Genomic DNA, 17,059 nt, shown 5'->3' with positions numbered 1-17,059 from the left:
GATTTCCCAATGTTAATACTTCTCATGTCACTCAGAGAAACTTGTTTTCTGGTGGTGTATTCTGGTGCAATATTCCAAGCTATGGAAAAACTGATGTTTCATTATCATGATGATTGCTGATTCTTTTCTTTATAGCACTACACCTGCCAGCTGAGTGCTGGGTAAGCTTACAAAACAAAATGAGCTTTTTACCAGCAGATTTTTCCCATGAGGTAGAGACACCTTTACACCTTCTGGCTACAGGGATGTGGGTGGTCACTGATGTCCTTTCCTCCAGACTCCAGAGATCACTTCTGACTTCAGTGGTTGTTGCTTGGTCTGACAAACAGGCATGGGCTGAATTCCAGGGTGAGAGGTTACTAGAGCATTGCCTGCCTGAGGGAAATGGGGTTTATCACCACTGGGTCATCTGATACTTCTTTTTACTGTAGGGGGCATTCCTTCACGTGGGACTCTCTGCCTCATGCATGTTCTCACTCATGCCCTCTTGAGTCAGGACAAATGATGGAGACGGCTATAAATCTTCAGTTTCTTTTGCTACAATATCCTTAGCTGTTCTGGAAACCATGGCTTTTTCAAACATCCTGCCTCCTGCAGCAGCAGGGTCTGCTGCCTTTAACCATGGAGCTTTAGTGATTATGGTGGCAGCTCATGACCACTGCCAGCTTCAGTGCCTCCTGCAGGGCTCCAAGCACCACATTCGCTACAGTCTCATAAACCCCATATGGTTCTTTTTCAAACCATGTGTTTATCAATGCCTAGAAATGTCCCTTTTAGGCTGAGAGGGATCCCAACAGTTGGCCTCTTTCCTTCTCTGTCGAAGAGGTTTTGGGTTTTATGCCGAGTTTAGTCCTATTTCTACCCAGCAGTGAACGTACGCTTGCCCTTCGGCTGGGATAATCTCCAAATAATCCAAACTGTCCTGTGGTTTTATCATCTGTCTGCATATGCCCATTTGCCTCAAAGTGATTCTCTTGACCATCACAAGTATCTAGTAGCTCTTTCACATCACCCAGAGCTGCTCCAGGCAGTGTTTGCTTTGCCCATCAGTCACGCTCCCCCCTTTCCTTGGGATTGCACCCACCAGCCCAAAACACTGTGCCTCACGTACCCCATAATCACAGTATGACAATCAACATCTCTCAAATGTCAGGGAGAAAAGGCTTTCTAAGATTTCTAAACTGCAGGTTACACTGTGCCCAAATGATTTCTCAGTCTTCTACAAACTCTGAGATCCTTTTACCGAGATACACATACGCTATGCTCACTTCCCAGCAGTAAAAGTGTTTTTTTCTGGGAATCTGTCATGTTCTTCGCACTTTTCCAGTCTCCAGACTGGCAGATGCCCCATGATCACAGATTAATGAAAGAGGAGCTGGGACCTGGAGGCTGGAAGGTGGTTCTTGGATTTCATTTGACTGTGCTTTGTAACTAATCGTGAAAATATGTCACAAGGATGCTGGAAAAACACATTTTTCCTTGAATAGCATATGTCACTTAGATAAAATAAATAGATAAAACCCCCATGTTGCTGCATACCAACAATTCCCATTATATGAACGTGACTCAGGGAGCCAAATGTTTAAAGCTAATGTGCCAGTAAAGAACATCAGTCTGGGCTGAAGGGAAGCTGCGGGCTGGATGATAAAACCAGGCATGACCTCTTTCTTCAAATTCAGCGCAGCCCTTGAGCTTTGCAGTGAAATCTTTGCCTTCACACCATGAGATCCTGAGCCTGGGTGGGCAGCGAGGGGGGGAAGGGATCGGGAGGAACCGCAGTGCCTTGGAGTCCTGCTAAAGACATTAAAGGGCCATCAGCAGCTCACCAGCAGAACCCTGCATTTATTACAGCATAGCAAATTTTCAGAGATGAGCTCCTTTCATTTAGGTCTGCAGCTGCTTCTGACATCTCCCAGCTGAAAAGGACTGAGCATTCTCACAATATTAAAAACTCAGCTTCTTTTCCTCTTGAAACTGTAGAGAGGAAGAGCAATAAAAAGTGAAATAAAATAAATAGTCTGCTGTATCCTGCCTGTTTACTTTCAGGCATAGGAGGAGTGTATCAAATTTAACACAACTGAAAAACCGGAGCCAAAACACTTGTTTTTAGAACTTGTGCTCTAGATGAGTGTATGTAAGACATACAAAATTGTATATGTGTGCACAAAAATTGAATGTGTGTCTCTGATCTTTATGGTAATACTGTGAGTCATCTGCTAATGGTCAGTCTCCTCCGGCTGGAACTCATTATGGGGTGAGACTCATTATAAATAAATCCTTTTATCAGAAGAATTTAAACTCCCACTGCTTGTTCCAGGTGCCTAAACAGCCAGGGTCTAATTAACTAATGATGCTGACCAAACTGCAAATACAATTTGTTTACCAGATGATGATGCCATACATATACGCAACATTCTCTGGCAGCAAACTGGGCAGTATATACACACACAAGATCATAGCTTTAAAAGCTCATTTTCCTTAGGCACGGGTCAGAGATGACTGGGACACCTCATTTGTCATGCAGCCAGTGAGTAAACGATGGCACTGTACAGCAACCTAGATGTGCACACAAAGTATGTACCAGTGGATCAAATTATGGCTCTTGCCTCTAATTCACGTCACTCTGCTTTCACTGGCCCTGTTTTTGGGTTTCCTGTTCAGCTCTTTGAGCGCCTTGTTTACCAACACTTGTTGCCTTTACAGTGTTAATGCCACAGAAAGATGGAACTGAGGAAAACAACAACACTTTATCACACAGAAACATTAATATCTCTCAACTGGAAACAAATTGCTCAAGGGTTCTGCCTGATGCCTCCAAGTTGAATGAATCTAGGCAAGACGTGTCTAAATAAATGTTTGATGCTGGATTATATGGTCTAACATAAAATGCCATGCAAATTAAGAAAAAAGAGTCTGTTTTATTTAAAAAAAATAATCATTCAAAAGCATGGTATCTAGATACCTATAAAAAAGATTAAGCCAAGTGAAAAACACTTTCAGCTAGAATTTGAAAAAGAAACCCTGTGATCTACAAGCAATGTTAAGATGTGCTAGTCAACACCGAGTAGCAGCTGCTCTTAATGTTCAAAAAAAGAATCGACTAAAATAAGTATTTCAGCTATTGCAAACAAGACCAAACGAAAGATGAAAACCAGCAATGTGAGCTATTGACAGACCAGAGGAAAATACAGAAAATAAATTCAGAACTGAAAAGCCAGTAAAATAGAACATTAAGTGATTTTTTGGAATTATGTGCCTTGAGAAAGTCAAGAACATTTTATCTCCCATTTCAGAATCAAAACAACACTTCAGATTTTTCTCTAAAACAATTGTAGAACTGTTCCCTGCACCTCCCCTCCACCACCCCGCAAATCTGGCATCTGTGTTAACAAAGGTGAAAGGACTAAAATGAACCTGAGGAAACAAACCACTGTCTTCTTTTTTGCTTAGTGGATGCAGAGTAGGAAAACCCAAAAGGTTTTTATGGTCCTTGCTACACCTGACCTGTTCCTGGGTGAGTCCAGAGAGGCACTGTGCCCCCATTCCTGCTAGGAATGGTGAGGTAACGGGCTTACTGGGCGACAGCAGTGAGGATGAAGGACAGATTACAGAGAAATCAGTGCAGTTGCACTCCCTTTCACAAACCTGTTGTCCCCTGCTCTGGCAATGCCCCCACTGCAGGGAGGTTTGTGGATGGAGGGAAAGAGCATCTGAGCCTTTGGCATCAGTCTCTTTTCCAACACAAGGACTGTATGACAGCTACGTAACAGGAGGGGCGGATCCTGACACTGGGGTTTGGAAGCCACCCTCCTTCTGGAAGCTGAATCAAAATATATTTATTTTATATTTATAATCACGCAAAAGTTAGGAAGGAGCTATGAAAAGAAGAAAAATGTGCCATAATCTTCCTGCTTCAGCACTCACCAAAAGAAACAGACTCCCAGCTTAAAGAGGTGGATGGACAGACACATCTCACGAAAGCTGTCTTGCAGATACAGGTGTTTTTGCAAAGAAGCAAGAGAAGGGCTGGTGGTTTTGGGTCAGCTTCATATACTCCTCTTTAGGAGTAGTTGTTTGAAGAAATTAAAGAACTTTTCCAGCTATTATTTTAAACAAAGCAACTGAACTTTGCAACTGCAGCTTGTATTTCCCTGAACTCCTTAGCTGATTAAAAGAGAGAAATCAGAAAAAAAATTACTTTCTTGTTTGTTTAAAATTCTTCCTTACTGGCATACTATTCAATTTCAGAAATGTTAAAATCACAGTAAAACATAGTTTTTTCTTATTAAAACAACGAATACATGATTTTTTATCACCAAATTCTTTTGACGCTTAACTATAACACATTCACAGCTGCCATTTTTTCTCTCCTACCACATAGTAATTTTCAACATCATTTATCATGTCAAAATTTTTCCTTAATATTTATGAATTATGTGGCTGAAATGGCAGTTTTTTGTGATATGCCCTTTCTGTTTTAACACCAGAACTCCTACTGCTATAGATAATGTCTCTGTGATGAGAAGAGCTGGCACACACTGGCTCAAGCCACTCGATGAAGCAGTTTTTTGAGAGGATTTGGCATTGGTTTAGGCAATTTTCAGCAAACATTCAACAGAATTTAAAATGTCTAACTGGAATTCACTTTTGATTTCAAAGCTTCATTTTCCAAATCAAAATGAGTTTTCATTTCAAAATGGATGCTAATCGGTAGCAAAAAAGAATTTTTCCTGGAGCAAAATGAAAACAAGAATCCCTTGCTTGATCTCACAAGGGTTTCTTCCTCTCCCACCTGTAGCTTTTGTAAATTTTTGGTCCATAAAATTATTCAAATTATGCAATATTAAAAAAAACTATAGTGGAAAAAATTTGAATTATAAATATTAACATATCTACATTACCTACATTAACTCTCAATTTTTGTACATTGAGAGTTTGTAATTTTTGTAAACATGATCCTATTTTCCCTGCCTGCTCCGTGGGCTAGCACAGCCACCCCTCTCGCCAAGTAGAAGAGGAGCTGCTTAGACACTTGGAAACATCTTGTCTGTTTGCACCACCAAAGAGAATCAAAGCCCCAGTGCTCCTACTTCTTTTTTTCTGGTTTGTTTCAAAGCAGATCAAAACCATTCAGATTTCCTAAACAGATGGCATGATTTTCCATCATAACCACATGGTCCACATGTGTCCCATACACTGCACAGATTATTCCACAGAAGCTCTTGCTGGTGATGGACCTAGCAGCACATTGGGCCTTTGTTGTCTGCTCCTTGGCACTTCCATAAATGCTTCTCCTTTGGAGTAATAAAAGCTTTCTGCTGCATCTATGTCAGTGGCAAGTGTGAAGCTCTGACATGTTTTAATAGTATGAATATGGAGGAAAAGCTTAGCAAAGACAATGATTAACAAGGACATGCTCTCTCCCTGTTGCCATTGCTAAAGTACTTTTTATTTTAACCTAGGAGAACCTGCTAGAAAGGTCATCTGAGGGGTGGGAGATTTGAAATGATGATTTTTATTGTTATTTTAAGGCATTGCTTACACCCAGCATCTGTTTTGTGAAGCAGATGTTTCACACTGTGGGATCCCTGCCCACCCACTGGAATATCTGACTGGAGTTCACATCAAGGCCCCACCACAAACCAGGTCCTCCACAGTGGCTGAGCAGGCTTAGCCTCTAATAACTAAACTAAAGGGATGCGGTCTGTCTAGAATGATACTCTTGGCGTGTATTTTTTGATTTCTAAGTGTGAGTTGGGCTAATTGCAAATAGCAGCTTTGATGCACCTATGCTTTCTGTTTTTCTTTTCGTGAATGCTCATGAAAGTTAAATAAATTCAGGGGAACTCTGTCCACTTTGCACTTGTCTCTGAATGAGCAAAGGTACTCTTGCCTGCAGGTAGCAGACTGTCTTTCTTCCTTGGGGGTGGCCTCTCTGCTTGTAGGGTGACAGTCATCTGGCAACAAGGACAACATTGCAACTTGAGGAATTAAATTTACTTCCCTATTTTACAACCCACTAACACAAAATGAAGAATAAAATCCCTTACTAACCAAAAACTTTCTGAATGAGTGTTTTGCAAGCAGAAAACACAAGGCAGAAATTGTCAGATAAATTGTTTGAGTAGTTCAGCCTGCGCCTTTCCCTGGCTCCATAGCTTTCTTTAGAGAAAAATGCTAAGATTAAGTTATTAAGGGTAAGATTACCATTAACTTTACCAACCGTGTCTGAATCACACTATCACCCCCACAGTACTAAAGTAACTCAGAGCGCTGCAATCAATGGAGGTTGGCTGCTTTACACCAGCAGAGAAGTCTTTCTATGCCTTCACCAACAGCTATGCAAAAAAGCCTTAAGTGGATTTATTCATGGGTGAGGGAATGGGAGTGGAAACAGTTTCTCGGAAAATCCAAAATCCCGGCCAAGGATCCAGAAGAGGATTATTATTACAGTATCCCTCTTTATGAGCTGTGCTGAGCTGAGCTTGTTAGAAAGGTGTTAACTTTCCTCTGCCAAGAGCACTTTGCAGTAATCAGTTTATGAAAAATTCAATTTGGCAGCAAACTCTTGGCAGTCTCAAATCAACTGCACCTATTATACCCCAGTCACAAGTGGATGGGCAAAGGTGGCTCGGTGCATCAGTCTCTCCTCCCCCTCCTCCGCAGCCTTGAAATTTGCTCAGCGATTCTGGAGGAGGAAAAAACAGTGTTGTGTAACTCATCTACAAAGGACAAGGAGGAGGGGGAAAAGAAAGAAGTCAGAAACAAAAGACATCCAGCTGCAAAGCTTCTGGCAGCAACTTACAGGTAGAAAGTCTGTTTGTGTGGGCTTCCCAGGACAAAGGAAACAGCCTGTGCCCTGTGACTACAAAATACTCACCCCGACTGGGAAAAATTTAAATGATGCTGAAGTGATAATGAGCACTCAAGTGGATTTCTTCCTGAAATGACTCACAGCTGCTGTCAAAGCTCCATCAATTTGCTATAGCAGGTCGAGGAGAAAACTCTTAGGAATGCCACCAGAAGGCCTTTGCTGGGGAAGAGGAATCCCACCAGGCCCAGGCAGGGGCCCTGCAGCACAGGGCATTATGAACATCTTCCTCGTCCAGCTGGGAATAGGGCTTCCAGCTACCTCCTCTAGGGAGGAACCATGGCCCCTCCATACAAACTAACCATTGCATTATGGTGCATTGCTGTGTGTCCTGTTGTTAGCTTCATGGCTGTTTTTCCACAAGATATCTCTGGAACCGGGGAAAGTAGGCTGTAGAGGAAACAGATGGTATTTTCTCTCTGATTTTGGTGTTTGAGAACAGAATTTGCACAGTTTGTTCCTTGGTCAACCCTTACTTTCAGGATAAAAAAACTGTTACCTGCCAGAATATGAATGGTTTTGAAATGTGCAATAAAAAAATTGAAAAGCACGTGGAGGGGGAGCTTTCATCTTAAAGAGCCACCAAATTTGCATTCCTGAGGTCTGATGCTATGGTTATCAATCAGATGCTTTGGGGATATTAGAGACACTCTCTCACTAATATCAAAAGTGAACGTCCTTTCTTCCTCGAGGTTTCCCAACAGATCTTTAAAGTCTTAAAGTTCCTTTCATTCTTAATACTCATTGTGATTATGTTTATCTGCAGAAGTCTTCTTTACACTTAGTGTTTCATATTTTCCCCTCTCCAGAAGATCTCCTTTTAGGTAGGGTCCATTTCAGGTAACTCCTATCTAAAAGCTAATATGCTCGTTTGTATTAATTCAGAGGAAGATTCCTCAGAGGATTAGGATTTGGAGGCTCAGTCTGATATGTGCCCTTGGTCTGGTAATTTACATGGCATTATCTTGTCACGGGAATCTGCAGCCTAAGTAAATGCCCCAGCTGCAATTAAGTGAAATCTCCTGCTGCATCTGATGTGCCCAAATGCCTTTATGTTGCTCTTTCCCATCTTCCCATCTGCACTGAGAAATAGGCAAGGAGCAGATGAGTGTTGTGAGGTGCACAGGCAAGCCTTGTGCAGAGTGAGACTCGTCTCCCTTCCTTCCTTGGTAGAACAAGCTGATTCCCATCTACCGAGGCCTTTTCAGGAAAGAATGCTGCAGAGACAGTGTGAAGTACTTTGCTGACAAAGTGACAGAAGAAGGAATTTCCATAAGACCTTTGGAAATGGTGGGTGTCATTTAACATAGGCAAAGCAGAGGCTCTGGGTAAAGCATGTTTGCTCAAGGAGGACCAATGCCACAGCTGCACTGGAGCAGGAACCCCTGGCCTGCTCCAGCCGTGTTCCTCTGACTCTCCCTTGTGAGCACACATACACATGCATCCACCTCAATTAAAAGTCTCCAAAATCCAAATTCAAAGCACTCCCCTTTTCCCACCTCTCTTCCACCAGCCACCACTCACTCTGCTGAAGGTGTAAATGGGTCAGATGTTTCCATGGCCACAGTGAACCAAATAAGCAGTTGGGGTTCAGTGAGTAATGTGGGTTTTTTAATTGTTCCAGTGCTGGGTAGTGCGAGGTGCGTGACACCACGCTGACTGTACCTGACTCTCTCCTCTGGCTCATCGGTGACATAACTGCTGGCACTGGTCCCTTCTCCCCCTGAAACTGTTATCTCCTGTGAGCTTCAACAGGCACCTCCTCTCATGGGGTAGCACTGATGAAAAGTACATTTCACACAGAAAATGTCTCTTTGCAAGTACTAATTGCTGGTTCCAGGGCAGCATTGAACCTATTCACACAAGGTGTAATTAAGTTGTGACTCACTGCCACAGGATGCTGCAGAGGCCATAAAGAATATAATAAGCCTGTGCCAGCACTAGACAAATTCATGAGGGATGTGTCTAACAAACAGGATGGTTAGGGTGCCACACCATTCAGGAAGTCCCTCCTAAACTTCTCAATGCCTGAAGGAAAAGAGCTGTAGAAGTTGGAAAGGAGGATTTGGTCCTTGCCGTTCTGCAGGATCCCAAGCTAGATGAATATGTAGTCAGAAAAAATTATATCAGCTGTGGAGCTGGTGGTTCTGGGTCTAAGCAGTGCAGAGATGCCTCTGACCATAGTTAACCAATTTGAGAAGAATAGCCAGGACACCAATGGGATCAGACCTGTGCTGCATTTGACCATTTGTCACAAGGCATTTTCTGATCCCTGTGTGGTGAATCATCTAGCTGTTATGGCACAGATCAGTTTTCACTCAGTGAAAAGCAACAGATCTTTTCACACGTCACAGACTGAGGTATTTGTCAATAAAATTGCTCATTTAAGACTTATTTATCACCCTTTCTGGGAGCCAAATCTGGAGATGTCTACTTTGACTGGCTCATGCTGTTCATGAAAGCTATGGCTGGAATATTTTGTCCCATAAGCTGCCATTCAAAACCATCCTTGTCTCAGCTGAGATGTTCACTGAAGCCTCCTTGCAATGCAGAAGAAGGCTTTATGAGGATCAGACTGCCTGGGGAAGTTGTTTATCCATCCTGTAAAACAGGCAAGCCAATCTCTTTTGCAACTTGTCAAAAATATGGTGCAAATAATGCTACAGAAGTAAAAATGGTGATAGAAGTATTAATAATCCAAATATGCTATATGATCCTGGAATTTGCGTTCAGGCTCTAACAGCAGGTCGTTGAAATATTGCAGTTTCTCAGGGCCCCTCTTCATTTCCTGGGCTGGCAAAGAAAAGATCTCCTCTCTCTCCTGTAATCAAACACAGCTGAAACATCCACAGAGGAACCCTGAGCTTTCCTGACAGACTTCTAGTATAAGATTACTCAGACATATCCTTCTCTAAAACACCATTTCAGCCACACTTCTCACCTTTTGGCAATCTGGCTTACCAAGGGACTATGGTTCTTTTTGCCTGGGTCCTAATGAAGCCAGTGATAGTGTTCATACCTGTTTGCTCATCTCAGCAAGATGGGGCCTGAAACTCTTGGCATTGTCTCCAGCCAATGCCACCATCACAACCAACCAAAGCAACAACTCTTGCCCCTCCACATGTTTTCTTGTCACACAGCCACTGGGACTTTAAATTCAGGCTGTTGTTGAGGCTTTGACAAGGAGTTGGGAGGGTAATGAACAGCTCAGCTCCTGCCCTTCTGAAACTTACTGACTTGACATTGCTTTTATATTCCCAATGTCTGGAAGTGTGAAAAAGGAAACAGATTCTAATTTCAAGGCAAAATTTCTCAACCTTAATTATTATGTGAGACTATGTATTTTTTGCGGAGTCTCTCTCAGAAACCTGATAAACATACATTCCCAGTTTGAAAATATTGATCCTTTTTTTCCTCTTCAGTATGTATTTCCTATGTGAAATGAGAATCAGTAGAGCTCTTCTTGTTTAACAGCCTAAGATCTGGCGTAATACACGAGTATCACCTTGTCGCAACAAATAAGTTTTACTTAGTCATTGGCATTAGCAATGTCCACACAGCCCTGGGAATAATGTCTTGTTTCAGCTCACTACTGCAGTGCCAGCAAAGGGAGATCAGTGGGGCTGAAATCCAACCCCCAGACGTGCATGTGCTCTTTGGAGCCTGCAATGGGCAGCAGCGTTATGGGTGGCTGTAAAAATATTCTTTGGAAAGTCAAAGAGGACACAGCATGGCTGGCAACTGGCGCTGCCCTCTAACTTTTTCTCATTTTCAAGAAACTGAATGCCTCATCTGTAATGTGGGGATAACCCTATAGACAACTATTCTGTAAAGCATATGAAATCTACAAATAAAAAGAGCAGCCAGATAAAACAACTGTTGTAAGTTAGCTGTCTTCTTGGGAAACTTTATCTCTCAAACATATTCTTATAATTAAGATAAATATGATGTTAGAAGCAATCTGTGTTGTATATAATTATCAACTCCCCACATGCATATTTCCTCCACCCTTATTTTTCACCTATGTAAAATGGTATGGTCTTTTTTACCAAATAAGTTTGACCCCATTAGAGTTATCTGTAATTGAACAATTATTTTTTCATTAAAAATGCAGGGTTTAGGGAACACCGGATTAATGAGGAGAGAATGTAATGCAATACTATGGAAACTATATTGCAAGATTTAATATTGTATACTCCAGTGGCTGGAAAGTCCTGCCTTATAATCCTGTGGTGTCAATGCTGTACTGAACAGCAAGTAATCCTAAAACCCAGTTAACTTGGACTTAGTGTACTGCAGAAGCACAGGAAAGAGCAAGAATATCCAGTCATTTCGAGTTACCATAGTTAAGGGATAGGTTGGGGAAAAAAATGCTTTGTTTAGTTTTGCAGATCTCACTTTCCAAACACTGGCACTCACTAGGTCTATGCAACAACTGTTAGGTCTTTGACTAATATTGTAAGTCCAATCATAGGTCACTACATGCCTATTCCAAAATAGTCCTCCCTCCCTGCCAAGCCCTAAGTCCCAGAAACCGTGATCACGGATGAGAAAACCAGGAGATATGCAATCAGGTGCACAGGAAGGCACTGAAATGACAAAGCTTCTAAAATTACAAATGAAAAATGAAAAAAACCTTCAGTCCTGATTTTCTAAACTCTCACTCTCTTGAACAGTCCAAGATCCGTGATCCATCCGTGATCACTGTAGACACGACTACCACATCTAAGAGGGGTCCTCAAATGCTCTTCTGGTCCATATTCACAAACTAATCACCAGTGGCCCACAAAAACTCATAGTTTCAGCAGGGTAATCTTTGGAAACTAGAACTCAGTGGTGTAAAATTGAATTTTTTAGTGTGTTGATTTTTTCCTGCAGGGTGGTTTTCCTTTAAACATGGATAGCAGGATAGCTGACATTGCATAAAGGAGGATTCTTGAGGAGGAGAAAAACACCAAAAGTTCCCCACAGAAAGTATTCTGAAGTGCATCAGACAAGACCTTAAAAATTGCAGCTAGGCAGATAATTATAGTACTCTCATTCCCTTGCTCCACACTAACCCTCAGATACATACTAAAAGAAAAGTTCAACATAAAATTTCTAATGCATTCCTTAGGTGTTTATAAGTAAAAATAAAAGACAGGGAACTTTGTTTCACTGGTTTCAGGGAGTTGAGGGCAAGACTGTTGAAGCTAGCTCAAAATGTCAAAAATATGTGCCTTCCTATTTAAAAACAAACAAACAAACAAACAAACAAATGCAAGAGATGTTTCTTGAATAATCCCTTCCAGACAGCTAAAGCAATGAATAGATTTCATAATCAAAGTATTTATTAATTGGCAATGCTAAAACCAGGTAGTGTTTATCTACCTAGCAAAAACTAGCATGGATCACTGCAGCAGCAGTAATAAAGAGGTCTATTTTTGCTATTCAAATAAAAATTAACAAGAGAGGAAAACTCATACCAAAAAACCTGCCAACCAAGCAACCAAAGCCCGAACAACAACTTGCCCAGAAAAAAACCTATTGTAAATAACAAACTGTAACACTGGAAATTTCAGGGGAGAAGTTGAGTCTGTATCCCTTCTATGTATTATCATGTATCACATATAATGAGTCAATGCCTAGGGCAAACTGTCTGATTGTTCCAATCTTAGTGACAGCCCTGAAAAGAAGTGCAAGAAAAGACGATGTTTTAACCGTGGATACAGTGGTGGGGCTTCAGCTCCAGACAGCGACATTAGACAAGCTGCGAGGGAGGTTGTTTTGTAACCTTAACTATGACAACTGAGAACCTACAGTTACAGCAATACTTGGCTTGGCTCTGCATTACATCTGATTACACTGACTGTATGCAGCAAACACGGTTTTATTCATGACTGGCTATTACAAATAAGAGTCCTTGCCTCTGCACCTTTTTTCCTCAGAGAAAGAAAATCAGAAACTATTTTTGCTCCAGCATTGCCTGAAGGACCTATAGCAACATAATCTTATTTATTACCCGTCACCTCACTATGCAAACATTTCCTACAGTGTCAGACCAACCATTTATTATATCGTTTCTCTCTGAGGTCTTACCATCATCCATCACCTGCCCTGCTCCTGCTCTGGGCCTTTGCACTGCACAGGGATCCACCACTGCAGGGGGCAGGGGCCTGGGCTGCTGCTGCTTTCCATTTCGTCATTCTTCCATTAACTCTTGACCTGCCTGAAGCAGCCAGCGTGTTGCTGAGGATTGAGTGGGCACCTTCTTTATGAGCCTTTCCTATAACCTCCTCTTCATGTAGGAGAAGCCAACCTGCCTGCATGCTTCATGAACAACTCACCTCCTTCTTCATGAAGGAGAAATGGATGGAGGTTCCCACCCCTGTGAATAATTCTGGTGCCTGCCTGCTCTCTCCTGCATGCACACATATGGATGTCTTTAGCCCAGGGATACACAGATTTTCACCTAACGTTTCTTAATTGCTGCCGGGAAGAGATGAAGGAGTAAATAAGGATGCAGTTACCATCATAGCAGCAAGGGAGAAGTGGCTGAACTTGCCAGGAAAGTAACAGAGAAAAACCATAATTAGATAGGTCTGATCTAGATTCAAGACAAAGACATCTAAATGTAATCATGATTAGAGAGAACACGTTCACATTACCCTAGTTTTCTAGTGATGTTGGTCAATAACAAGCCAGGCAAGAACAGGACAGCAACAGACTCAGCTCCACAAGGGTATCCTCCTCAGACCTCCCCAAGGCATGGGTCATGTAGTTCCATTGATGTACCTCTGCAACCTCCAGTAAGATTGTTCATGCATCCTTTTTCTGTATTTCCAGTAACTTCCCTTTTCTCTTTTCATTTTTAGGAGGTGGCATTTTCTCAATAATACACAATTATAGCTGTAGACAAACCTGTCTGCATATTGCCTTTGCTCTGGAGAGCATCTAGTAGAAAATGTCCCAGTGTTCTCCTCCCATTTGCTCTGCCAAACATCCTTTCTCCCTTGCCCTTTGTCTCTAGACCTCAGTGAGGAGGGAACAGACCATTATCACATTTTCTGTGCCAGAAGAAGGAAGTGTTCCTTTATAAATTCACAGAAGTACAAGATTGCCAGCCTGTGACCAAGGCATACCTTGCTTGCATGCTTGGCCATCATCAGCTTCACCAACAGTGCTGTAAGGACCCTAACAAGGTCAAATTTTTGAGTAGTTAGCACATTTTCTTTATATTACAGAAATTATATTCTCAAATGCATATATGTGTATATACTTCTAGGGCACAGGAAAAGGCAGATGTTTGTAATAGTTGAAAAAGTAAAAGGGATTTGTTTTTCTCACTGCCTAGATGTGTATGTCATTAGAGTATATTCTTCTATTTCCTCAACAGCAAATTAAAATAAATCTGACCAGGTAATGTGTCTACAGTACAAGAGAGGATTCCCACAATGCTTCTAAATGTAACTGGGTTTTCTTGTAATATGCTGTAGTGAAATTACAAGCTAGATTTCCAAGAAATTAGTAGAATGATGGGAAGGGTAAGTTATGATAATGATAATGATATACTGCATAATGTTATACAGGAGCCCATAAATCCCTAATGTCAGTTTCCTATGAAAATAATGCATAATTTTAACAAAAAATATATTAAAAATTGCTAGATACAGTAATGACTGCATGACATGCTTGGTTACAAAAGGTTAATTGTAAAATTTACTTGGATACACCCTCTAACATCTCTCCAAGATCACCGATTTGTGTACAAAGTGGGATAAACATTTTATTCTTCTCAAACTTTTGTAACTCTGAGCGTTTTATCATAACGGTTAAAAACCAAATAACATTTTTGGTAACGTGTTGTTCTGTACCCAGCACTGCTGGAGATCCACATGTTCATTTGTGCTTTCCTACCTGGATACAAGATCTTTTGCGAGGCGACCGATCTGGCTCTCCAGTGACGCAGACTGCTGCACGTCTCTTGAGGGACTCGGAGCTACCGATTTTAGCGGCAGCAAAATCCACTTTCATCTCACGCTTAAAAACTGGCATCAAATTTGCAAATTACTTCTCTGTGAGGCACTTTCAGTGTCTCAAATAAATGCCTTTCAAAGGGAGATAGTCATGTATCTTGCCCTGTGCCTTGGCACGCGTCCCTTCAGCACAGCACCAGCCCTCGGCACTGGCCCATCCCTGCGGGAGCTCCTGCTCAGGCATGGCTGAAGCACTAGTTTGAGGTGCAGCAAATTCTGCTTCACGCATCAAAATAAGAGGAACAGAAACCAGTGTGGGTGGACTGTGGGAAAAATAGAGAGGGAGCTGGAGAAAGGTTTTGCTGGAAGCATGAGTCAAGGCATGGAGAGATGTGCGGGGTTGTCATAGTTTACATAGTGTCCTCATTGCCAAAGGGCCACGTCAAAGCCCCAGCGCAGTGCTGCCTGTGGAGAGGTCAGGAGCTGCAGGACGGCAGTAGTGTTACAGCAGCAGTGTCCTCAGCCAGAGGCACTGCCCCAGGAAGGATCTCACAATCCCCTAAGATGTTAGGTCCCCACTGCAAAGAGCCTCCACTTTGAGGCACAACCCCACATGCAATACTAAGAAAAGGCATTTTCCATCTTTCCTGTCAAAACAATGTGCAAATTTTAATGGCCTCAATCAAAAATCTCTTCTGGAAGGAATTTAAACCTAGACTATGCATAGAGACACCTGACACTTACAAAGTTGGACTTTTCTCATCAGTTTCCTATTGTATTTATTTGGCTCAGATAGTGCTTATCTATTCCACAACTCCCAAAAAATTGTTTCACAGCTACACACAGATAGAAATAGAAATAGTGAGTACTGTGGTGACCCAAAACCTCCTATGTCAAGTGAGAGAGTCACACTGATTTCAGTCCCTTGTATCAGTCTAGCTCTCCAGGAGCATTACTTCAGGCTGACCTACTGCCCTGGGTAGTGGACCAAATCAGAGCAGAATTCACTGAATTTAGAGATGAGCCCCTCTTTTATCTTTGCTTTTTCCTTGATTTAGAAGCAGCAGCATCATCTGCTTTCCAGCTCACAGCAGCCTGCCACACTGCAGCCAGAGCCTGCTCGAGCCCCTAAGCGATCCTGCCTGAGCATGCATGTGGGCACAGCACCAGCACACACAAGTCACACTGTGTCACACAGATCCCTTCTGACTTGCCTGACAGCCCTGCCTTTCTTCCCACAGTCCGTGGAGAGGGGTCACATTAAGGGAGCAGGACCCTAGAAGCCATCCTGTAAAACCTTACAAGTCTTTCAGCTCCCCCTTCCTCTAACATTTAAGCTACATAAACACCACCTAGATTTTTTGTTCTTACTAAAAGATGATATTATGGTTTAAGAAAATAAAAGGAAAAAAGGGTGGTAAGAAAGAAAAAAAAAAATTTAAAAAAAATAGATGGGAGACCTTAAGATATCATGCCAGAAGAGACAGATCAGATAATTTTAGAGCAGAGCAATAGCACTTCTTCTTCCCCTCCCCAGAAGTGCAGCCAGCACATTTGATTTCTTTTTCAGTATCTGTCCCATGTTTATTATTAAAACACGTCATCACCATCTAATCACACTGGAATTGAAAGTAACTTTTCACAGGAGCATTCTAAAATTAGAGAGTGCCAATTAAAATTAATGCAAACCCAAAGTACTGTGCTGTAAAGAAACTACGGCCAACACGAGGAGCAAATGCAACTCGTATTTGCTCATTTCAGAGCCGCGATACTTGATTTTTAGTGCTTATTTGTTTGTGTTTCCCTCCTCTAAGAGCAATGCCCCAAAACCACAGGCCTAGGGCTTTGCAGACACCTTCTCCTTACCCCGCACACACAGCTGTAAGTGCCATCCAGGAGCCTGCCGCCTTCCCGCTCCGCAGGAATCGCGGAGTGCTTCTAGCCGCAGCAGCCTCCCTGGGCGCTTGTCGCCCTGCTCCGCGTCCCGCAGCCAGCTGGGGCCAGCCTGGGCTGCCGGGGCATGGCAGCGGCGGGACATGGCCCTTCCTGATATAATGGGAAGGCTTGTGCCAGCGCCGGCATGGGCCGGGCGGGGTTCCAGCCTGGCGGCCGTCCCGCACCTGTCGAGGGCACGGAGCGGGACACTCAGCTGTGCGGCTAATATTAACCACGGTGCTGCCACACCGGGGACCGCGGGCTGACATTGACCACGGTACTGCCACACCGGGGACCG

General features: G+C 42.5%; 1 protein-coding gene across 1 annotated transcript in view; it reads right to left on the bottom strand.

Annotated features, from left to right (window-relative positions):
- Positions 1 to 16,808, bottom strand: part of ARPP21 (cAMP regulated phosphoprotein 21) — a 195,953-nt gene extending 179,145 nt beyond the window's left edge. Inside the window, exon 1 of the mRNA XM_063406253.1 lies at positions 16,693 to 16,808. The gene's annotated coding sequence lies outside the window, so the exon portion shown is untranslated. The remainder of the gene's footprint in view (positions 1 to 16,692) is intronic.
- Positions 16,809 to 17,059: the final 251 nt, after the last annotated feature.

This window comes from Prinia subflava, chromosome 1 (genome assembly GCF_021018805.1).
Source record: "Prinia subflava isolate CZ2003 ecotype Zambia chromosome 1, Cam_Psub_1.2, whole genome shotgun sequence".
Lineage (NCBI taxonomy): Eukaryota > Metazoa > Chordata > Aves > Passeriformes > Cisticolidae > Prinia > Prinia subflava.
This window is presented reverse-complemented; position numbering and strand designations above follow the sequence as displayed.